Source organism: Rhipicephalus microplus, chromosome 3 (genome assembly GCF_043290135.1).
Source record: "Rhipicephalus microplus isolate Deutch F79 chromosome 3, USDA_Rmic, whole genome shotgun sequence".
Taxonomy (NCBI): domain Eukaryota; kingdom Metazoa; phylum Arthropoda; class Arachnida; order Ixodida; family Ixodidae; genus Rhipicephalus; species Rhipicephalus microplus.
In genome coordinates, this window is record NC_134702.1 from 113,151,268 (window position 1) to 113,172,882 (window position 21,615).

The 21,615-nt window shown below is 43.7% G+C and overlaps 1 protein-coding gene across 3 annotated transcripts in view; it reads left to right on the forward strand.

The window, feature by feature from the left end:
* The first annotated feature begins 9,995 nt into the window (after window positions 1-9,995).
* LOC142803880 (uncharacterized) overlaps window positions 9,996-21,615 on the forward strand; it is a 57,472-nt gene continuing 45,852 nt past the window's right edge. For 2 of the 3 annotated variants that reach the window (XM_075890145.1, XM_075890144.1), the window contains exons 1-2: window positions 9,996-10,251; window positions 13,517-13,837. The gene's annotated coding sequence lies outside the window, so the exon portion shown is untranslated. Of the gene's footprint in view, window positions 10,252-13,516; window positions 13,838-17,729; window positions 18,239-21,615 lie in introns of those variants that run through there. The other variant, XR_012894346.1, reaches the window with a different exon arrangement.

Here is a 21,615-nt window from a genome sequence, read left to right on the forward strand (position 1 = left end):
AAATTATTAGTTAGGCGATTCGGATCAAAATATTTATTGACGGAATGCATTCTTTCTTTGTCAAAGAAGACAAAATTTGCAAAAAATTGCAAACAAATAAATGGCATGATATTGTAGTATTAAATTAAAACATGAGTCCACACTGTCTCCACTGCGGCGACGGATACCTCGGGCAAAAGCAAAACTTGAAACGCCTTAAATGGACCTGATGGGATTTGTAGTTGTCATTGCACGTTAAGAGAATAATACTATTTGCAACTGTAATGTCGTTCTTGAAGAGCATTTGCACGCACCTTCCCACATAGTTTGGAGTCCAACAACTATCTTTGTTGTTAAAATGTGAAGGTAACTCAAGTTACAGTGTAGGCAAGGTTAAGAATTTTTATTATATTTGCACCCATTCTTTAAATGGCTAACGTTATATGGCCCACTCTGTGTCACCCAAACTGTATAAAAAGAAAGCAGTCCTTACAGTAAAGTTTTTCCAGGTAGTCATGTTCGAGGTGCTGTCGTGGACTTCCCACGAAGTTTCTCATGTAGGCCAATTTATTTTACTACGACTGTTCGATCTTCTCCTGCGACCCGATTGTATAGCTTAAATTCGTCATGTAAGGCATCTCAAATATTCGACAATCACGACCGCTGGATGAAAGAGCGCACGGTACGGCCTGCCGCGTCGAGTGGCTCTCTATGGTAGAGCGCGTGTCAGCCGTACACTCTAAAAAAAAGGGAGCGAGAATGGAGAAACGGGCTCCGTTCCTCCTTCGGCGCAGCGACTTCCTCCCTTTCGGGCGCTTCACCCGTCGCGCCCTCTCGCGGCAAGGACCAAAGGAGCAACGTTCCTCCTTCAGCGTTCAAGTTTCTCCTCAATCACGCGGGTCTTGCTCGCGCGAATGCACACGCCAAGCCTATAGCCGGCCGCGCCCAGTCGCGAGCGATTGCTTTTACCTAAGATTGTTGTAAGCAATGCAGGAGTGACGTTTTCTTTTGTTTTATTAGTATAGAGTAAAAGCCTCTCTTTTTTGTCGTCAGGCACTCGCACGATGCTCCGGACACTTCCATGTGTGTCTAGTGTTGTTTCATACTACCAATTTGTCACGAATACAAGGAGCTCTGCTTCCCAAGCAGTCTTGCTTTATCGATTACCTTAGAGTGTAAAAAAATAATGATTTTTTTCGGTGTCGACATACTTGGTAAGCCCACGCATTTTTAGTTTTGCACGGCACCAACAGCACTCGTGAATTCAACGAGGCGCGTAAAAAAGCATCACACCTAATTTTTCATCATTCTAGGAAACCTGATACCACTGTACACTCCATGCGTGAAAGTACGATCATATACAATTGATAGAGTTATACGTGCCACTACCGCCATATGGATGTCCTTTGCAGTTTACCCCCGATCGAATACGGCCGCCGTGGCCGGAAGTCGAACCTGCGTCCTCCAGCATAGTCACACGACACCCAATAAGGCTACGCTACCACGGCAGGTGAAAGCACAAAGAGAAACAGGCTGCGAAGTTGCACCGAGTGTTTATTCGCCAGGCTAGGTTACAACCATCAGAAACTTTTTAAACATCATCATAACTAAACTTTTGTGAAAAGTAAACCAATGACTTCTGTAGGTTAAACCAAATTCTGAATCGCATTCGTTTTGAATGGCCCATGCCAGCACTGAGAAGTAGGAAGGAATTATGCACGCGTGCAGTATGCCTTTCTCGTCCATGATTCTCCTTTGTCGTGAGAAACTCAACACAAAATGCACTTCTAGTAACAGCTGTGCACAGCAAGTAAGTACTAACGCTCACTCACCTTTGTGAAAAGAGTATTCCGAATCCAGAGTAATAACCACCACAGCCGCAGCGCTAACAACGAAATTGTGGCACGCACTATGATTGCCAGTTGACTCGCGAGGCGAATCGCGAGAGGCATCTGAAGCAACAGAAATGTATGCAGACACAACATTATATAAAGTTATAGTAAGCTTGCGCACTGCAGCAATAGTCCCTCCACTCAAGTATTAGAGCTGCCGCGATGCCAACAGCCACTGTCATAGCTCACGAAAAAATACCGTCGGATGCGAGGTCATCGCTTATTTCTCTCGCAAGACCCGCGTTGTAACGTACGTATACACTGCTAGGACGGTCGTTATCGCATCAAAAACCTTGTCATTGAAGGGCTAGTGCTGTACTGTATCCATGGCTAACGGTCACACTTGTGGTACGCACGTAAAAAGAATATAAGCAAACGTTAAGACGAAGCGACTAAACGAGGTCGACGTGACCACAGAACACCTACCACGACGGAGACAAAGTTTGGTCTGCATGCTGCGCCCTCTCCAAGTAACAAGAAGAAAAAGAAACGTGACCTCCGAAATGGCTAATGCGTGGCAAGGGTTTGAACTCTCGAAGGCTTCAAGGAAAAAAAAGTAACTGTGGCAGTGGTCAACAGATGGCGCAGCGTTCGGAATGCCGTAGGCAACTATGCAAGGCTTGGGGTATCCGCCTTCGTGAAAACCTGATAAGCTCTAGTAATTATTTTGTTCATTATTGTGCAATCATTGATAAACTCGCGTTTGTCTTAGCATCGGATACAATATATTTACGTGTGCGCATGTTGTGGTATTGATACGAAACGTAAAAAAAGTGTAAGAAACCTACTTGTAACCTGTGCCACTATGGTCAGTCGAAATTCATCGCTATATAAGCTGGCGCGTCTTCATACTATGGTGTGAGTAAACATGTCGTAGTGTGATTTGTTGCTGTGAGTGGTTGATTGTGCTCTTGTTGCGTACTTGTTAGCGTATACGATGGCGTACATTTGTTGCGTGCTATATGTGCAGCATGTGTGCATGTGTAGTTATATGCATTGCACCAGCGCATATTTAGGCTTCCGGTGTCAGTGACAGTAATCCTCAATAGGCTGTGACGTAAGTAATCCTGAATGGGCTGAGGCGTAAACAATCCGCAAGGGAGCCGTGAAAGTGGGTATGACAATGTACGTCGCGGCAGGCAACTTTTTTTTTAGTTTTGTTCAGTCCCTCTAGATGGCGCCAGCTACCACCTACTTCACGGTTATGACGCTCTCACACCTCTAGCTACTTATATAACGTTTACCATCGGTCTGTCGAAGCTGCAATACTGAGTAGGAATGGTTTCGCTGCGATCGAGTCTACGGTTCGGAGGCACATCTCGTGACCTGTGGACCCGTAAACGCATGGATAACCTCGCTACACTATGTGAATCTGCGAGAAACAAATACAGCAAGCCTAGCATGCACTTTTCAGGTGAGGGCTCTGCAGTATATATCCGTGTCTATCGGAGTGAACGTGGCTTCGCTGACCGAACGAAACGTACTTGCTCCGTCGTTTTCTTTCGCGATGTGTTCACCGCCACATGTTCGTCTGCTTGTTTTTATAATCATTTCGTGCAATATCAAGCTCAGCCGGACCGTTTTTTGTAAATTTCAGTGCCGTGTACTCCTTATCAGTCGAGAATCGTTGCATTTGCTAAGCCTACTCGCTTCGCCGGGGGGCAGCCATGTTGATTTTTATAAGGAGGAACGTGTTTCTCCGTGGATAAGGGAGCAACGTTTCTCTATTTAAAGACGAACATTGGGGACATCTCCGTTTCTCCCTAAATGGAGAGAACGTCACTCCATTTTTTTAAGAGTGTAGGGTCAGTTGCGGCCGCTGCAGCGCGTCGGGGCGGGAACGGGAGCGACGGGAAAACGAGTGGCGGCGGCTCCCTCGCGGCAGCAGCCGCAGCAAATTTGCTGGTGTTTGTCACAACAGTGACCCACTCAGTTGTTCTAATCAGCATTTTTAAAGATCTCATTCATCGCAGCGGTGACATATCGCATATTTAGTAGAATTCGAGGCGCTATCTAGTTAAAAAGCTAATTATTTTTTGCTGTGGGTGCCGAGCACCTGACTTTTTTTTTCAGGAGCAGCTTCTTGCTTTGAGGCTGAATGAAATATGCACAATGCAATTGGCTGAATGATAGAGACCTGAATGAGTGACAAAGTCGATGTTCGATTTATGAAGATGTCTTAAACTAACATATTTTGATTTTTGTGACGTTTATACAGCACTTTCGCGTTTTCTCGGCCGGGATACTTGACAGTAAATTTTTTCGACACTTCACAATAGACGCTCATATTTTTTATATGCTGAAAGCATATCAAAGAACCATCAATTGAATATTTTTCACGTTGTCCGGGACACGCTAGTGTGCCGAAAAGTAACGAGGCTTCTAACGTTAAATAAAAGTGGTTTCTACAAACATAGTGACGTGCTCCTCGTAACATTAATAAAGAGGCGGCAAATTATACGTCATTAAAAGTGACATGAAAACTTCTTCACACACACACACACACACACAACAAATAAACAGTTGTGGATGACAGAACCGCATGACGGAGACTGCCAGACGACAAGCGCATCGGAGTGCTATCGGGATTTGCCCGTGCCCGTGGAGAGGCTAACATGAAAAGGCCGAAAGGATGGTTTTATTGTCGATAGATAGAGAAGCCAAAAGTTGGGCGCACAAGCTGGAGCTATTGTCGAATCGTTTTATTATGCAAATGTGTGAAGAAGCGAAAAATTATAAAATGTCAGGGTAAGTCTTAAATTGAAAATAAATAAAATATTTTCACGCATCTTGTTCCGACTATGTGTTCACTGTTGACTTAGTTGCATTACCATAAGAACGTCGAAAAACACAAAAGCATTTAAAAGGGTAGGAACGCAAGCAGTTGTGCTCGCCCTCTGCAGCATTTCATCGCTCTTTTCGTTTCACAGTTTTGATATCATTCATTTCATAACTGCTCGCTCAATTGTCAGCATTGTAGTTACAGTCACTGAAATTTCAAAAAAGCTCGAGTCCACTGTTTTGAGATCGTACGCATGCTAAGTGTAACTCGTGGCTGCTGCATCTGATTCTCTGTTGTATGAATACTATAGACGAGTTTGGAGGAAGTAAGAAGACTACCTTATTTGGTGTTAAAGGAACAGTGGCAACTGCAATTGCTGAAGTTACTTATTCTAATTAAAATGAATAAATCTGAAGCAACGTCTTCCGAAGCGACATACTCACAGTTACTAGAATCAATTTAGACGCATTAAAAAGTTGTAGTTCTTCCAGATCTGTTGGTTGTGATCACGTAGCATCCGAGTAAAATGTGCTCACAATTTTTACTTCCGCGAAAACTGATCGGTGTGCAAGTATAGTAGTAAATGCTAAAATACTTTGCTGTCTTAGACTATTGATGTTCCTGTGCAAGCCACAAAAACACGAAAAGTATGACTGTTTTGTGTGATGAAGAACCTAGAGGAAGGGGTCACTTCAAAGAACCCAAACGTTCGACTCTTTATTTATTATACCCTGCATGAAAACATAGAGGTTCACACATGCTCATCAAGCCTGGCACACATAGCAAACCACCCCATTCACAACTTGATATCTAAAGGTTGATCACTGCGTGAGGCATATTTGCCTGGGGCACTTTTGCCATGAAATACGATGTTCGTTCTGCATCAGTGAACCTAATGCTTTTATATAGAATCCCTCCACTAATTCTCGAGCCATGGTGTTCCTGTTTCTACCGATAGTCAGAATCGTATTTAGGCGTGGCTTACATGTAAGAAAATTGCGCTGCGACCCAAACGTATGTACTTCAGCTTTATCTTTTAGTGAAAGCTCGCGTTCCCGCGCACGCTCATTCACGCACGTTCAAATCTGGCGGACATGCATCTTGCCGAATCATAGCACGAATTCACAAACGACAGCGGTTGCCTATTTTAACGCGAAAGTCCTAAAGGGCATGTTTCAGAGACGTTCCGGTGTAAAAGTCAGCGTTGGTGCGGGCATAGTTATAGTATAGAGCGAAAAATCAATTTGTGCGTGATCAAATATTCGGATAGATACAAATAAAATAATTAAGAAAGAAATCTCTGTGTGCGTGAGGAGCCTAAAACCAAGGCCATCTGCGTGGCAAGTAGGTGTTCTACCACATAGCCATACCTCTGCTCGGATATGCAGTGAAACAAACTTTCATGCTTTACGAGGTTTCACAATACCACAAGTAAATCGCAATGTCGTTTTATGGTACAAGCGTATATTGCCTTTGGGCGTTGAAATATGTCATTATCACGTTGACTTCACTGCTTAAAGCCGGTCACTCATTACAAAAGCCACACGCGGTAATGTACACATTTCTCTAAAACTATGTGGCAATTGCATAGCTTGTTGGAAACTTTTCAACGCGCATTTTGCTCGTGATTGAATGCATGCTTCATATTGCCGCATGAATTCGCGTGGTTTTCGTGTGGAAGAGGACGAAGAGGTTGGGATTGAGCCGCTTTTTAATGCCGCATGAATTCGCGTGGTTTTCGTGTGGAAGAGGACGAAGAGGACGAAGAGGTTGGGTTGGAGCAGTTTTTCTTTTTGTCCTAGCTTGACGAGCAGTTCTGCGGAAGGTTTCCTTGAGTGAGACAAGATTGGTGACAAGATTGGTGGAGCTGCTGGGTACGACAACTGACGACGCACCCCATGCACAAGAGCCCATCCAGGAGCCGGAACACAAGCCCTGTGCCCGTGGACACGCCAGTTCACAGAACAAGCCGCCGCCAACGAGGCCTACCACCAGAGACACCGGCACAGCTTATCCATAGAGCGACTATGACTTCGCCTCAAGGCGTCATGGAAACTCCTACGTCGTCGGCACCAATTTATTGCACTGTCCAGAACCCGCTGATGCCTAGTCCCTTTCACGGAGAGCTGTTTGAGGATGTGGACGACTGGCTGAGCGAGTTCGAACACGTCGCAGCGATCAACTACTGGGACGAAGCCGCCAAACTCCGCAACGTCTACGCGTGTTTGAAAGACGGCGCCCGAACGTGGTTCATGAACAGAAGTGATGTCTTGACATCCTGGCGCGAGTTCCAGCATCGCCTCTTGGAGACCTACCGGAGCCCCGACCGCCGCGATCGTGCTGAACGTGCATTGCATTCACGCATCCAGATGCCTAATGAGACCGTCACCATGTACGTGGAGGACATGACGCAGCTTTTCAGGCGAGCGGATCCGGCAATGCCAGAAGAAAAAAAGCTACGCTATCTGATGCGAGGCGTGAAGGAGCAGCTTTTTGCTGGTCTAGTGCGGAGTCCTCCGAAGAGTGTAGCAGAATTCCTGACCGAAGCCACTACGATGGAGAGGGTACTTCATCAGCGGCTCAATCCCAACCTCTTCGTCCTCTTCCACACGAAAACCACGCGAATTCATGCGGCAATATTACGAAAAATTCAGCCACATGTGAAAGCTTCACTGGCACAAGGCACTTTCACTTTTATCGATAATATTAGGAAATCTACAATTTAAACTTCATTTATTGATATGTGGTGTTTAACGTTCCAACACCACCATTTGTTTATGAGAGACGCCGTACGTAGTGGAGGACTCGAGAAAATTTTAACCACCTGGGGTTCATTGACAAGCACCCAAATCTGAGCACATGGGCCTACAGCAACTTCGCCTCCATCGAAAATGCAGCTGCCACAACCAGGATTCCATCCAGCGACCTGCGCGTCTGCAGCCGAGTGCCATCATGGCGGGGCACAATTTCAACTTTTCAAGTGACATGAAACAATCAAATGTATGCACTAAAAAGTTGAAGCATGCACTAGGGACAGTATATCACTATCGCGTTCAAGTTGAAGGTGAAGCTTAAGGGTGCCCCACTTCTTTGTGTGGCCTTCACATGCTTCTTGCTTCACCCACCTTTGTTGCTCCCTTGAGACAGTATACATGGGCACAGCTCAGACAGCTTGCGTGGCGCAAACGATTATTAGTAATCAGCGCACCACGTCTGTTTGCAATATATTTTTTTATGTTCTGTGCAACCTGGTGCACGTACTGCTCGGCTTAAGGTCACACTGTTCTTCAATTTCGCTCGGCCCCAGTACCGTGGTGTTCAGTCTTAAGCCTCTCAATGAGTGACTCGGTTATGTCGATGAGAAGCGTGCGAAAAAACCTAGCAACTGACAACCGATCCATTTGGTTTTGAAACGACTTATTCATGATCAGTCATAACAATTTTAAGATTTCAGAATGAACCACTCGTAGCCGTACACTCTAAAAACTTTACACCCTAAAAGGTGTAAAACGGGTGTACGCATTAAAAGCGCCCAGATGAACACCCTTTTTACGTCCCATTTTGAAAATTTGAGGTGTTCGCAATTAAAACACCCTCAAAACACCCAATTTACACCTTTACACTTTGGGTTTAATGAGCAAGGCTACAAATAATTGATTCATGTGTGGGGTTTACCGACCCAAACCACCAGACGATTATGAGAGACGCTGTAGTGGAGGGCAGCGGAAATTTCGACCACCTGGGGTTATTTAACGTGCACCCGAATCTGAGCAAACGTGCCTACAAGGCTACAAATGCGCGACATTTCCGGGCCGTTTTGCGTATACTGTTAGTATACGTTAACCATCTTCTTACCAGCAAGGCTCCCACTACTAGCTGCTTGGAAGTCTAGTAATGAATCGAAGCAGAAAGTAATGTGACCGAAACGCAGTTTTCATCGATAAAGCACGCAAACTACTATAAGATTGAAGATACAATGGAAGCGACGCTTGTTCGATAAGTAAGGGCCAATTCTCCTGTACCTGTTTCTTTCATCTGTGTCATTTGCGTGATTAGTCAACACCCACAAAGTACACTGGTTTACCTGAACAAGCTAATGTTGCGCACATTGGTGTAGCCATGCATAGAACATTCCCCCCTCCCCCATAAGATCGAAGCTTTTAAAGCTGGCGATAAAACAACCGCCACCTGCAAAAAAAAACAGCATAGTTGTTTACCCATAACCACCACGTCAGCAGGCCATCAGGTCCATTAAAAACGAAAATTGACTTCATGTATTTTTAGCAGGCACGTTTTATTTATTTACTGTAGCGAATGTTCATCTTCATGTGTCCTTAAGAGTGCGTCATGAAAATTAGGAAGAGGACACCGACCATAGAGAAAAATGCAGAATAAGGACATTTCGGTGACCTTGACGCAGTCTTGCTCACAATGACGGGAGCGTTGTGGACTAAATTGCGAACAAAGCTCGCCTCAGGGGAGCCAAAACGCACTCTCTAGTTGTCTCTCTCTGTCCCTCTGTTTTTTTCATCCCCTTCTTTCACTTTATGTAAATTCCCCAGCAGACGTGCTTCGGTCAAAGCCTTGACTTTGTAGGTAGTGAGAAAACGGCATTGATGAAATATTCTCAGCCGTGGTCTTATTCCAAGGACTGCAAGCTAAGTACAAATGTATTGCCGCAACGTGAAGACAGAAATAGTATTTACAGGTTGTGAAAGTAGCAGCAAGTCAGTATTTTTATTTACTGCGTGCCCGAGCGTTCCTCTTCTTTCTTGTTATTGCTTGCTGCATAGCAGCGTGCAGATGCGCGTATGCGCTGTCGTCTTCGTCTTCCCAGCAGTACGCACGTGGCAATATGTTCTCATCGAATAGTGTGGCGGCCGATGCATGCATTGTTGCAATGTATTTACCGAAATGAAAGTGCTGATAAAATACCGCCTGCGTGCCCTTGAATGTGCAGTCCCTAAAGACCCATAGAGCTAAGCAAAAAGCATCAGCTTTGCTTTTTTACCAAAATTTACTACATTAGGTAGGTGAAGGTGCGCTAAACATTGCTCCTGAATATTACAAATGCGCGTTCTGACTAGCAGCTCGTGCTGGCCGCACTGCACCGTCACAAAGTTCACTGCATTTCAGATGCACTGTTAAAGAACGAGTATAACGCAACACATCGCTGCCGCAAAAAAAAAAAAAGCAGCGCCCGCGTTATCATCAGAGGACCGGAGCTAGCGTTACACCACATCTAGCCGGTCTGAGAGCGCAACAAGGCGCCATCAAGTCTCGTCGCCTAGACAACCTTGGCTGCCCACCTTCCTCCGTGGCTGCCCGGTATTGCTGCGCGCCGGGGGCACAGCGCGGGAAAGGGGTCGACATAGTCTTACATGTCACTGCGTGCGCTGGCGATAAACTCTCCCATGTGTGTGCGTGTGGTGCGCGTGGCTTCTCGATCGGTAGAGTTTATTAGTCGGTGTTTAGTTTGAAATGTGCCTGCGCTCTGTGCTCCACCAGTGTGTTCTGTCAGTGCTGATTATTGCGAAGGTGCACCATCCTGAAGACTGGACCTGTGGATTCATATGGTGGAGCACTCGAAGTGAAATAGTGAGTACGCTCTCACGTTGTTCCGTTCAGCGCTTCGTTAACTGCGTGAGCACGAGAATAACGCCTTCAAACTATTTTGTTTTCAACCAGTTGATGACAAATCAGCATTTGTTTACTTAGCGAGAATATTTGTCCGAACAGTTTCACGGGGATGAAGGCGAAGTGTGAATGTGGGCAAGTTTTCTTTTGTTTATTGGTTCAGATTGTTTGGAGTACACAGCAGAGTGAGCGTGCGCCGCTGAGGTTCAGCGAAGAAATGGAACAGATTTTTGCGGTGTGCTTTGTTGGCAGCCGTTTTTAACGGGGCCCGCTCGTGCTGCACATCAATTTTAGTTTACTAATTAATACATGTGTGGGGACGGCGCCTGTTAGCTCTAAGCATCAACCCTATGTAAGACGCATACGCTTGGGCATGTCAGTAGTTCATTTACTTTCTTTTTTTTTCTTATTGCACAAAAAGACCGAGAACGGAAAACAAGGGCGCGGTGTTCATGTCGTTCTTTTCCGTTCTTTTTCGTTTTGTGCGGTAACATTACCGTGATAACTTGGGTCGATGCATCGGGTGACAACACAGCATATTGTTGCGCGTTAGGTGCGCCTCGCGAAGCTTGCCTACTTGCTAATACATTCAATTTCGTTAAATTTGTCTTCACCGGTATTTTCGTTTGTTCACCCGCAACGTAGCGTGACATTGCCAACAGCCGTGCCTATGTAGCGGATCGAGCACTGAAGCTGGACTTTTGTTTGAACCGACCTTTAGTCTGTGTGTGTGGTCGAATTGCCTACTCGAACAGCGCAAACGGTTGTTTGAACTTTACTGCTAACGTTCGAGCACATTTTATTCAGCTTGTTTCCATCATGTGTAACTTTCAAGATATTCTTGTTATTCAGAGTTTTATTGCCATCGCCTCGCTTTGACGATTAACTTCGCTAAGTACTTCAGATGTTAAAGGTATTTTCGCTATGTGAAGCGTATTATTAGTTTTTGTTGCACAAAAACACTTTAATGTTATACATACTGCATGGTACCTAAGCATGTGTTTTAGCCAAAATGTAAGACTGGGCAGCATATCTATCTGGGAACACAACACGCACAGCCACTGAACAGCCTACGCTGCATCGGGAAGGAGTTATGCTTTCTCAGCCTGACAGCATGATTGAAACAAAGGGCCTTCATTTAGCAGTATGCAATGGTCATTGAGTGAAGAAAACAGGGTCACTTTATTCGACATTTTCCAGTCAATTTTGCGGCTATGGCAAATGTGTTTCAAAAAAAATCGTGGTGATTTAATGCACTGACAACAGTGAACTGCTTGAATATTTTGGAGAGAAAAAAGTTTTTTGTCACGTGATTGCCTTTCAAACTTTGTAGACTGTTGTTTGAGTGTTGTTTGTGAAAAAAAAATATTTTACAAGTTCCGCACCTTTTTTATACCAAGTTTTGTACACGTTAAGTAAAAGGGCTTATGTAAGGTGTTTGAAACTCAGCCATAATAATACAAATTTTCGGTCACATACGTCTGCAAGAATTAGCCAAAGTGTGTTCAGTTTGCATTTTCTCATTGCTATACTGCACTTTGTATGAATATATGAGCTGTGACTACTTACTTCACAGAAAAGATATTTTGATGAAAAATTATTTTTAGACATCTTAAGCTGCTAACCTCTACGAGAAAAGATCACTCATTTCACAAAATTGTCATTTTTGTCCGCATTGAGACACAATTTGCACCATGTGGTGGTTCAATTAAAAATCGCCTTTTACCTAAACTGAAAGCAAATAAACAGTTCTTTGTATGTGACAAGTTTCATCATTGCACTTTCTATTTCAAGGAATAAAATATTCTTTTTTAATTTTCCCATCAACGGCAATGGGGAACTTCGAGGCGTGGGCTGCCAGATGACCAAATGGCGAATGGGGAACTTGGAACTTCAAAAATCAATTAGGGGCAAAGCTATTTAGGCCATGGGTCGTTCCCTCCTCTGTAGTCGTACTAGTATTATGTAGCCGTTTGATGAGTTGCACAATAGATATCGTTAGTGGTTTTCACAGCATATACATAAACAAAATGATGATTCGTGGAGCGAATCGTTCGTCTGTACATTTGTGCTTTTGTCCGTTCGTCCGTGCATCCATCCGACTGGGCTTCCGTGTGTAGGTCTGTCTCTGAGTCCGTCCGTCTTTCTGTTCGTCCATACTGGCGTCAGACTGTCTGTCCATTCATTTGTGCGTCCGGACGGACGAACGCTACGCCCCACTTATCATCATTCACTCCGCGGATATGCTGTGATCTTTTTCTCAAAACATAAATTGCTATGAGAAAATTTGGCACATGAAAAGAACTGTTTATTTGCTCCGATTTAGGCACAAAGTCTATTTTAATTCAACCATCACATGGTGCAAATTGCGTCTCATTATAGACAAAACAATTATGTTGTGATTTTTTATCGTAAAGTGTGACAGCTTGAGAGGTCTAAAATATTTTTTCCTCCAAATATACCTCATGTGGATTAAGTATTCACTCCTCAGATATCCATTCAAAATGCAGTATTGATATAGAAAAATGCAGATATAACACATTTCGGCTACATTATTTCAGGCGTATTTGGTCAAAAATGGTAATATTACTGAGCTTCAAACACGTTACGCAAGCCCTTCGCTTAACTTGTAGACCAAATTTGGCATGTAAGAAGAGATACTTATGAAAGAATTTTTTTCACAAACATTCAGACGAGATTCCGGGAAGTTCAAGAGGCAGCCACGTCTCCAATAAGTTATTTGTCTGTGAAATATTCTAGCAGTTACCCTTTTTAACGCAGTGAAATCTGCGCGATTTCTTTTAATACATTCGCGGTGGTGACCAAAATGGCTGGGGCGTCTGATGTGGAATGACCCAATAGGCAATTCTTCTATTATATTATCGTGTCAAGGTGAGCCAGTTCGAGAACACTAGTATCATTTGTATTTTAATACGTAACTGTACATTACTTAATTTTACAAGTTACCTGCACTGAATACATTCTCAATGCGCATACCGTCATGTATGTTAAGTGGCATTGTGCTTTTGTGCAATACAGATAAAATATGTATGTGTTGTTATGCGTCGTACTGTATTCCTATTATAAACTAATCGAATGAGTACCATGGTAGATCTGCAGAAATACACATGCAGCTGTGTTGATTCATGTGTATGATGCATGTGTAGGTGGGCTCTGCGACTGCACCTCAACGCAGCCATCTAACCCGCTAATCGTTGCGATGCAGACGATCTTCCGTATGATCACCAGCCAGCTACTGCTGACCTCGGTGTGCATCTTTGCCGGTGCGTCACCGGGGTGCGCACTGCCATGCTTCGCAGCGGCGTCAGGATGCTACCACCTGTCGCTCGTCAACAGTCGACCCGGGATGACCGTGCCGCCAGGGGAGCAGTGGCTACCGGAGGTCAAAGTATTGTAGACGGCCACATCATCATCGACGTCAACAGCTCCGCTGCATATAAAAGCGCACCCGCCGCCGGCACCGCCCCGTGGGCTCTGTGACTGCACCTCAACACAGCCATCTAACCCGCTAATCCTTGTAATGCAAGTTAGTAAATCCTACGCGCTGTTTGCAAAAAAAATAAACTAGAAATTATGTCTTGGTGCATTTGCCGAGCCCACGGTGCTGTCTCACCATTGCCGCCGAATGTGTTTCCGTTATTCATTCCTTGTTGATGTCAGGAGATGTGGAAACTAACCCTTGCCCTGGCGGAAACGATGCCGTGTTGCCAGAACTTCAGAAAATAGCCGCAGGCCAATCCAAAGTAATTACCGAAGTACAGAGCCTCAAATCTCAGCTAAACACTACTGATAGAACATTAACGGGTCTATGCAAACGGATGACCGACCTAGAAGCACACTACCAGGCCCTTATTCCTATCCGAAACGACATCGAAAAGATGCGGGCAGACACAAGCAGCATGTCTCGCAAGATCGAGGATTTAGAAGACCGCCTAGACGACGCGGAAAATTGATCACGTCGAAATAACCTCATCTTTTATGGCATCTCCGACCCTACTGATAGCGAGACATGGAACGATTCCAAAAAAATAATTATCGATTTCTGCCATAATAATCTAGGAATAACCGTAGGACCTCGTCACTTCAAAAGAGCTCATCGCCTTGGTCGTCATTCGTTCGGTAGAAATCGTCCCAAAATCGTAAAATTCGCATGTTACAAAACAAAGCAATCGATCCTATCAAATGGCCGGAAATTATGAAATACTAACTTCAGCATTGGAGAGGACTTTTCGCTCTCCGTTCGACACGCGCGAAAACAATTATTAGCGTTTGCCAAGGCTAAATCTGCTAAGTTCTCCTTGCGGTATAAAACCCTGCACATCAGTCCGAAACGGTATATTTTTGATAAATTGTCTAGCACAGTAAAAAAAATCACATAGCAGTCGTCCTGTCACCATGTACCTACAAACCGACAACGCCCGGCACTTGCCAAACCACTCTCATTTTCCGTGATATTTGCTAACATGTGCAGTTTACTTCCGAAGCGCGAACTCTTATCGAACATTGTTCTGTCATCCAGAAGCAATATACTGGTACTAACTTAAACTTGGCTCAACGATAACGTTTCGGACGCCGAAATTCTGACTGACTTACCCAAATTCCGCGTGTATCGTAGCGACCGAAAGTGTACTCGAGGGGGTGGTGTTCTGGTCGCAATTCACCAAGGTATATTATGTTCCGTTGTACACGTCACATCCGACATTGAATCATTATGGCTCATTTGTCACGATCCTTCCCTAACAGTACTTCTTGGCGTTTATTATAGGCCACCGCATACCAATCCACACTTCTGTAGGCAACTAAACAATAGCCTAAGGCAACTTGTTGCCACTTACCCCAACGCTGGCATCTTTCTCTTTGGTGACTTCAATTACCCGAACATCGAATGGCATAACCTGGGCATTTTCTCAATAATATGTCATGCAGAGGCTAAAAACTTCATTGCCGTATCTTTAAATTTTAACCTGAGTCGGTTAGTCTCGGAACCAACACGCGTTACGCAAGAAACAGCAAACATCCTAGACCTAATACTAACTAACAGTCCTGAGAACCTTTCATCTATCAGTTATCTCCCAGAAATCAGCGACCATAAAATCATACATGCCCTATTTTCATTCAGTTCTGCTCCAATGTGCACATCCACAAAAACAATATCCCTTTACGACCGGGGAAACTACGATGCAATAACTGCAATAACACCTTTTTTCTGAGCACAAATCAGTGTTTCCCACTCGCACAGTACATGAAAACTGGTCAATATTCAAAAATATATTAAGTGTGCTCACTAATATGTTCATTCCGAGGGTTACCTTTCATACTAATCACAATAAGCCATGGTTTTCTGTACGTTTGAAACGGCTGGTAAATAAAAAAAAAACGGCTCTTCCGTTCGGCCAAACGCCGTAACACGCGGAGTGACTGGGATAAATACTGTGAAGTTGAAAAATCATATCTAGTTGAGATCCGGAACGCCAAGCATGCATTTTATCACGATGACTTACCAAAGCTACTAACCAGCAACCCCACGAAATTTCGGCAACTTTTAGATCCAAAGCAGACTCCCGACATCACACTGACTAACGACGCGCATGAACCAGTGACAGACCATGAATGTGGGGAAATATTTAACACCGCATTCGCATCTGTCTTTACTCAAGAACTTGACGCACCTTCACAGTCACCATCAGTTAACATCGAAGCATTCATGCCAACTATCTCGTTTTTCGAAGAAGGCATTACGTCCGTAATCGATAACATGAAGCTTTCATCATCAGCCGGTATGGACTCAATTAATTCTAAGCTACTGAAGAATGGTAAATCAATTTGTGCCGCCTATTTATCTTTGATTTTTTCAGTCACTCGCCTCGGGAATCATTCCAGATGACTGGAAAACGGGGAAGGTCGTTCCAGTGTACAAACCAGGTAACAGAGACTCACCCTTGAACTACCGCCCCATTTCGTTAACTAGTGTATCATGTAAAATCATGGAACACGTCACTTACGATCAAATAGCAAGTTTCTTGGACTCATGTAATTTTTTTCATCGATCACAACACGGATTTCGTAAAGGTCACTCCTGCGATACCCAATTAGCGCTCTTTCTTCACGACTTGCACACTAACCTAGACCGTAACATGCAGACTGATGTAATTTTTCTAGACTATGCGAAAGCGTTCAGTAAAGTTACTCACCGCCGCCTTTTGCTAAAACTTTCACACCTGCACCTAGACCCTAACATTCTTCGTTGGATTGAACAGTTTCTCACTAACCGTTCTCAGTCAGTCTTTGTTAATGGCCACCTATCTAACTCTCTCCCAGTCACATCAGGCGTTCCCCAAGGATCTGTCCTTGGTCCCCTTCTTTTCCTAATATATATTAACGACTTGCCCGACCATGTCTGCTGCAGCATTCTCATGTTCGCGGACGACTGTGCCATTTATCACACTATGAGTAACCAGCATGATCACTTGTATCTACAAACCAATCTTAACAATGTGCTTAATTGGTGTAACACATGGTTAATGACCCTTAATCCTTCTAAATGTAAACTTGTGTCCTTTTCTCGTTGCCACAGCCCATATCGCTTCCAGTATTCTATCGTTAACACCGCAATTGAATCAGCACCATCTTATAAATATCTTGGAATAACCTTGTCTTATGAATTTTTGAAAGCGAAATCTGGACTGCCACCCCTTTCTTTGCTTTATCGCAAATTATTTCATTCTTCCCTCAATCAGCCACACTATATAGTAGCCGCAGCACGCATATCTCATCGAACCAGTCATCCATTTGAGGTTTCCCACCCATCATCGCGCACCACTGCTTTTTCTGCCTCGTTCTTTCTTCGAGCAGCCACGGACTGGAACGGCCTCCCCCGGGACATCGCCAACACCGCCTCATCATCTGCCTTTCAAGACCGTATTATTGATCATCTTCAATGATAAAACAACCCTTACTGCTTATTGTTAACCTAAATAAAACCCCACCTCTTATGTAATGCCCGTCCTAGAAAGGGGGGCCTTTAAAGTAATAAACTGAACTGAACTGAACTGAGCATACTTAAGCATAGAACTTGACATTCACTTAGATTGGTCGTTGCATGCATCTAATGGAACATTATCAACTTGGAGCAGCACCTTTTTATTTGCCTGCGTGAGCAAGCTGAAAGGGTAAAGTAAGGTTCATATACGGCACGAAAGGTATAATGATTCTGCCACCGCGCACTTTTTATGGCGTTTATTGCTCAGCATACCTTTTCTAGCATTTCTCACTGTAGTGGAGCCCGATGCCACTGAATATGCTTGCTATGCACTCAATTTATATTTACACATAAGAAAGCAGTTAGTTATGCATGGTGCACACTGTATGTTGCACTCTTTGTGAAATTTCAGTCATTCTTCCTTGTGTACTTATTTTAGGCTTCCGGGATTGAATTTCCTCTACAGAAAGAACAGCTTCGCCCCACTTCTCTCGAAGGCACCAGTCATCTTAGCAGCTGAAGATGATTGTGCAAGCAGCAGTGACGAGTGGTTTTGCATTTAGAAGTGTACCTACAGTGACATTACATTATAACAACCTCAATTACACTACCTTGTCGAATGTTCTCTTTTTTTAATGTCGAAATTTTTACTGCGAGATGTAATACGTAGTAAATGTGTTTCTAGAAACTCGCTCACTCTGTCTACGCGTTTTTTTTTCTATTGTATAGGTGTCAATCAAACGTCATACGCCTCAGTCGTTTGCCCGACTAGCGCAAATATTTTTGAAAGTTGTGGACATTTATTGTATTCAAAACAATGAATTTTTAGTATAGAGAGAAAGAAACTTGGTCACGTGACTTGTTTCAAAATTTTTCAGAATGCCATCAGAGTCCTTCTTTTCAGAGTTGCAGTTTTTCTATAATAAAGACAGATGTTAACATAAGGGCTTAATTGTTTTTTGCTTCGGCGTTATGTTCGGTTGAACCTTACGCTACAGGTTGCTGCTTGCACTACTGTGGTGTGGTGCGTGCGTGCGCGCGCGCGTGTGTGTGTGTGTGTGTGTGCCTTCCACGTCTTGGTCGTTTACGGCCCAGTCTACGTACACATACATACACTGGTCTCGTGCAGCTCATTCAAGACCATGGCACCTTATTTTGTCAGCCGCAGAGAAGGTTCATATATGCTTCTCTCTGAGAACAATGGAGGCTTGGGCCAGTTGGTGATGCATATTTGATGGAATGAAGTGCTATGAACGGCTCTCCTCAACACACAAGTCTAAGCGTCACCTCCTGTGTCTCTGCTTTTGTTGCCTGTTAATTGCGCTTCATTTGATCAAGTATGCTCATCCATATAACTGCCAGCGTTTCAAGAAGGTTTTCAGTGTACACCCCTCTCGCATGGGTATGCTTCATTCAACACCCATAGTTTAGGGGTGTTCACAAACACCTATTAAAGTTGTGTGTAACGTTTCTTTACACCCTACGGTTCAGGGTGTTTCTAAACGCATAATTGTTTAGGGTGTTCCTAGACACCCTTAAAGGGTGTTGCGCAAGGGACAAAAGAAATACACTCTTATGGGTGTAAAACTTTTTAGAGTGTATGTAAGCAAACTTTCTTTCCTAACTATACAAAAAGTCTGGACAAGGAAAGGCCTGAAACCAAAACCGTGCAGGTAAAATTTCACTGGGTAGAAATGACACAAGATGAATGAAGTTCACTGAACAGGGGCTGTTGCTAGAACACATTTCGATCATCTCCATAAATCAGTAGCTAGCTAGGAATTTCTTTCAAGAGAAAGGGTATGAAATACACGTGATGCGTTTCTTGTGGCTGTTTGCATGCGTGTTGACATACATAATGAAAACTGAAAATTTTTTGTGAGGTGCCAACTTTAACCCCGTTCCTAAACCAACTGGTGCTACAAGTGCACTTCTCTTGACAGGTTCGAGATTGTATTGCCCGCAGCGACATCACCTGTTGATAAGGTTTTCCATACTACCGAATCAACTAAGTGTAGATTCGAAATTTTCGGCTAATATCCATCGCAGGATACTGGCGAAGAAGTAGGTCTCAACTTTCCCCTTATCATAATTCTTGTTTAGACAGTATCTTTTAGTGAGGAGTAATTCAATTTGAACTGCACAGATTGAGCGAGCTGTTGATACTGTGAAGTAGATTATGACATGTGGTAGGAAGCAACTTCCTAAACATATTTGATATACTGAAATCTGAGAATTACTGAGGCAAACACACTTTGCCGAAAAATAAGGTGATGCACCGCAATCTTTGTCTGTGGGATTGTGAGGCCATCATCATATACACGATCATAAAAATTAAAAAGTTCTATTGCCATTCCTCTACAGCTGAGTCTCTTAAAACTATTATGACCACCTAGCAATTGCGGATTAAAAATGAATGAAATGGCGGACTCATTATTTCAACGGCATTGCATAGGCCAATACTTTCGTTTTTTTTTATTGAACGGTATAACTGGGATAGTATAGAGAAAGTTTTTCTCCGTACAGACGCCATAAAATCGGAAACACCCGTGGACATTCAAAATTATACATTCAGAATTTTTGAGGAATAGCGAGTGTTGGTCTGGCATTATCACACCAGAGTAGTTTTTGTTCAGTCAAGTGAAATACCTAAAACACCATTTTTGTCATTTTGCCGTCACAGGTTCCGAAAAAAAGACTCCTTATTTTCTCATTCCCTAAGCTAGGGCTGAGTGTCGCAACTGACAATATGCTTAGATTTGGTGCTTCGGCTCTCGGCTTCAGCCACGGGGGACTTCTGATTCTGTTTGCAGTTTTCTTCACGGAACAAAACGTGCGCAGCTTTCAGTTCCTACATGTATGATTAATAATAAAGGATGATTTGGCAAAGCGCGAAAATTCGGTGCATTAGCACTAGTTTGTAGCGCTACATTTATTATTTTCTGCATGCAAGTCGCAAAGATGCGAAAACCACATTTCATGTCAAAGCCGCCGCATCCACCTTCCGAGAGAGTGACAAAAAAAACGGGGGGAGGGGGGGCACAGCCTTTGACGTCGTGCAGAGTGGAGCCTAATGCTGCCACGTGGGCAACAGGTTGCAGACTTCTGGCGCACACACTTAGGAAATGTGCCCCCTAGGAGAAAAATGATAATTGGTAATCGAAAACGAAACTTTTTGTACGAGTAATTGCTTCCAATTGCTATAATACTAATACCTATTATCTGTATTATCAAACAAGCTAGTTGTCACACTCTTCCGAACACTCTTCACACTCTCGAAAGCATTCTACAAGATTACCTATCCTTGGATGAAAACGGGTGTGCAATCTGATTGATGACGACCACAATTTCCAAAGGCATTCATACACGTACGTATCTTGCAAACAGTCGAACTCGGAATATGTCTAGAGTTTAAACTCAACAAACTTGGCAAATGTAGAGAGTTATCCGTACCTTGAGGTTATTTTTCTATTGCTCTAAATTGGTCGGATCACATCACACGCGTAGTATCTGACTTATCAAAAAAGCTTGGTTACATCCGAGGAACTTTATGCCTATCACCTCCTACAGTTCATAAAATTGATTGATGATTGATTTGTGGGGTTAAACGTTCCAAAAAGACCATATGTGTGTGAGAGACGCCGTAGTGTAGGGCTTCGGAAATTTTGACCACCTGGCGTTCTTTAACGTGCACCGAAATATAAGCACATGGCGCTGCAGTATTTTCGCCTCTGACGAAAATGCAAGCCGCCGCCGCAGCGATTCTATACTGCGACTTGCGGGTCAGCAACCAGGTATCTTAGCCACTAAACCACCACGATGGGGCAGTTCATAAAATTGTGTACGTAACCTTCGTTCTTCTTAAGTTCGAATACACCTCCTATATTTGGAGTCCTCACAAAACCTTCCAGAATAATGTGTTGTAACTTGTTCAAAATAGGGCTGCCTGGTTTACTACGTACAATTACCATCACTAATCCGGCATCGCTTTTATTAAGGAGTCTTTAGACTTGCAGAGTCTAGCTGACAGGTATCAACTTTGTCAACATAAACTATATTGCATGAGCTTATTTCGTAAGTATTTATTATTTTTCTCACTTCCATAGCTCTCTCTTACTTGCTCTATTCCGCTACTCTCGCCAAAGATTTAGTTGCAGAAGCCTCCAGCGCCCTTTCAGTAGGACCGTTGCATTCAATAAGTCATTTCTTCCTGTCACCATCAAGGAATGGAATAACCTACTGGAAGCCATAGTCTCACAGCGTGGTTTGTGCGCAGACAAACAGCTACTAACAGCTCACCTGAACTTGAAAGCCTATAACTCTAC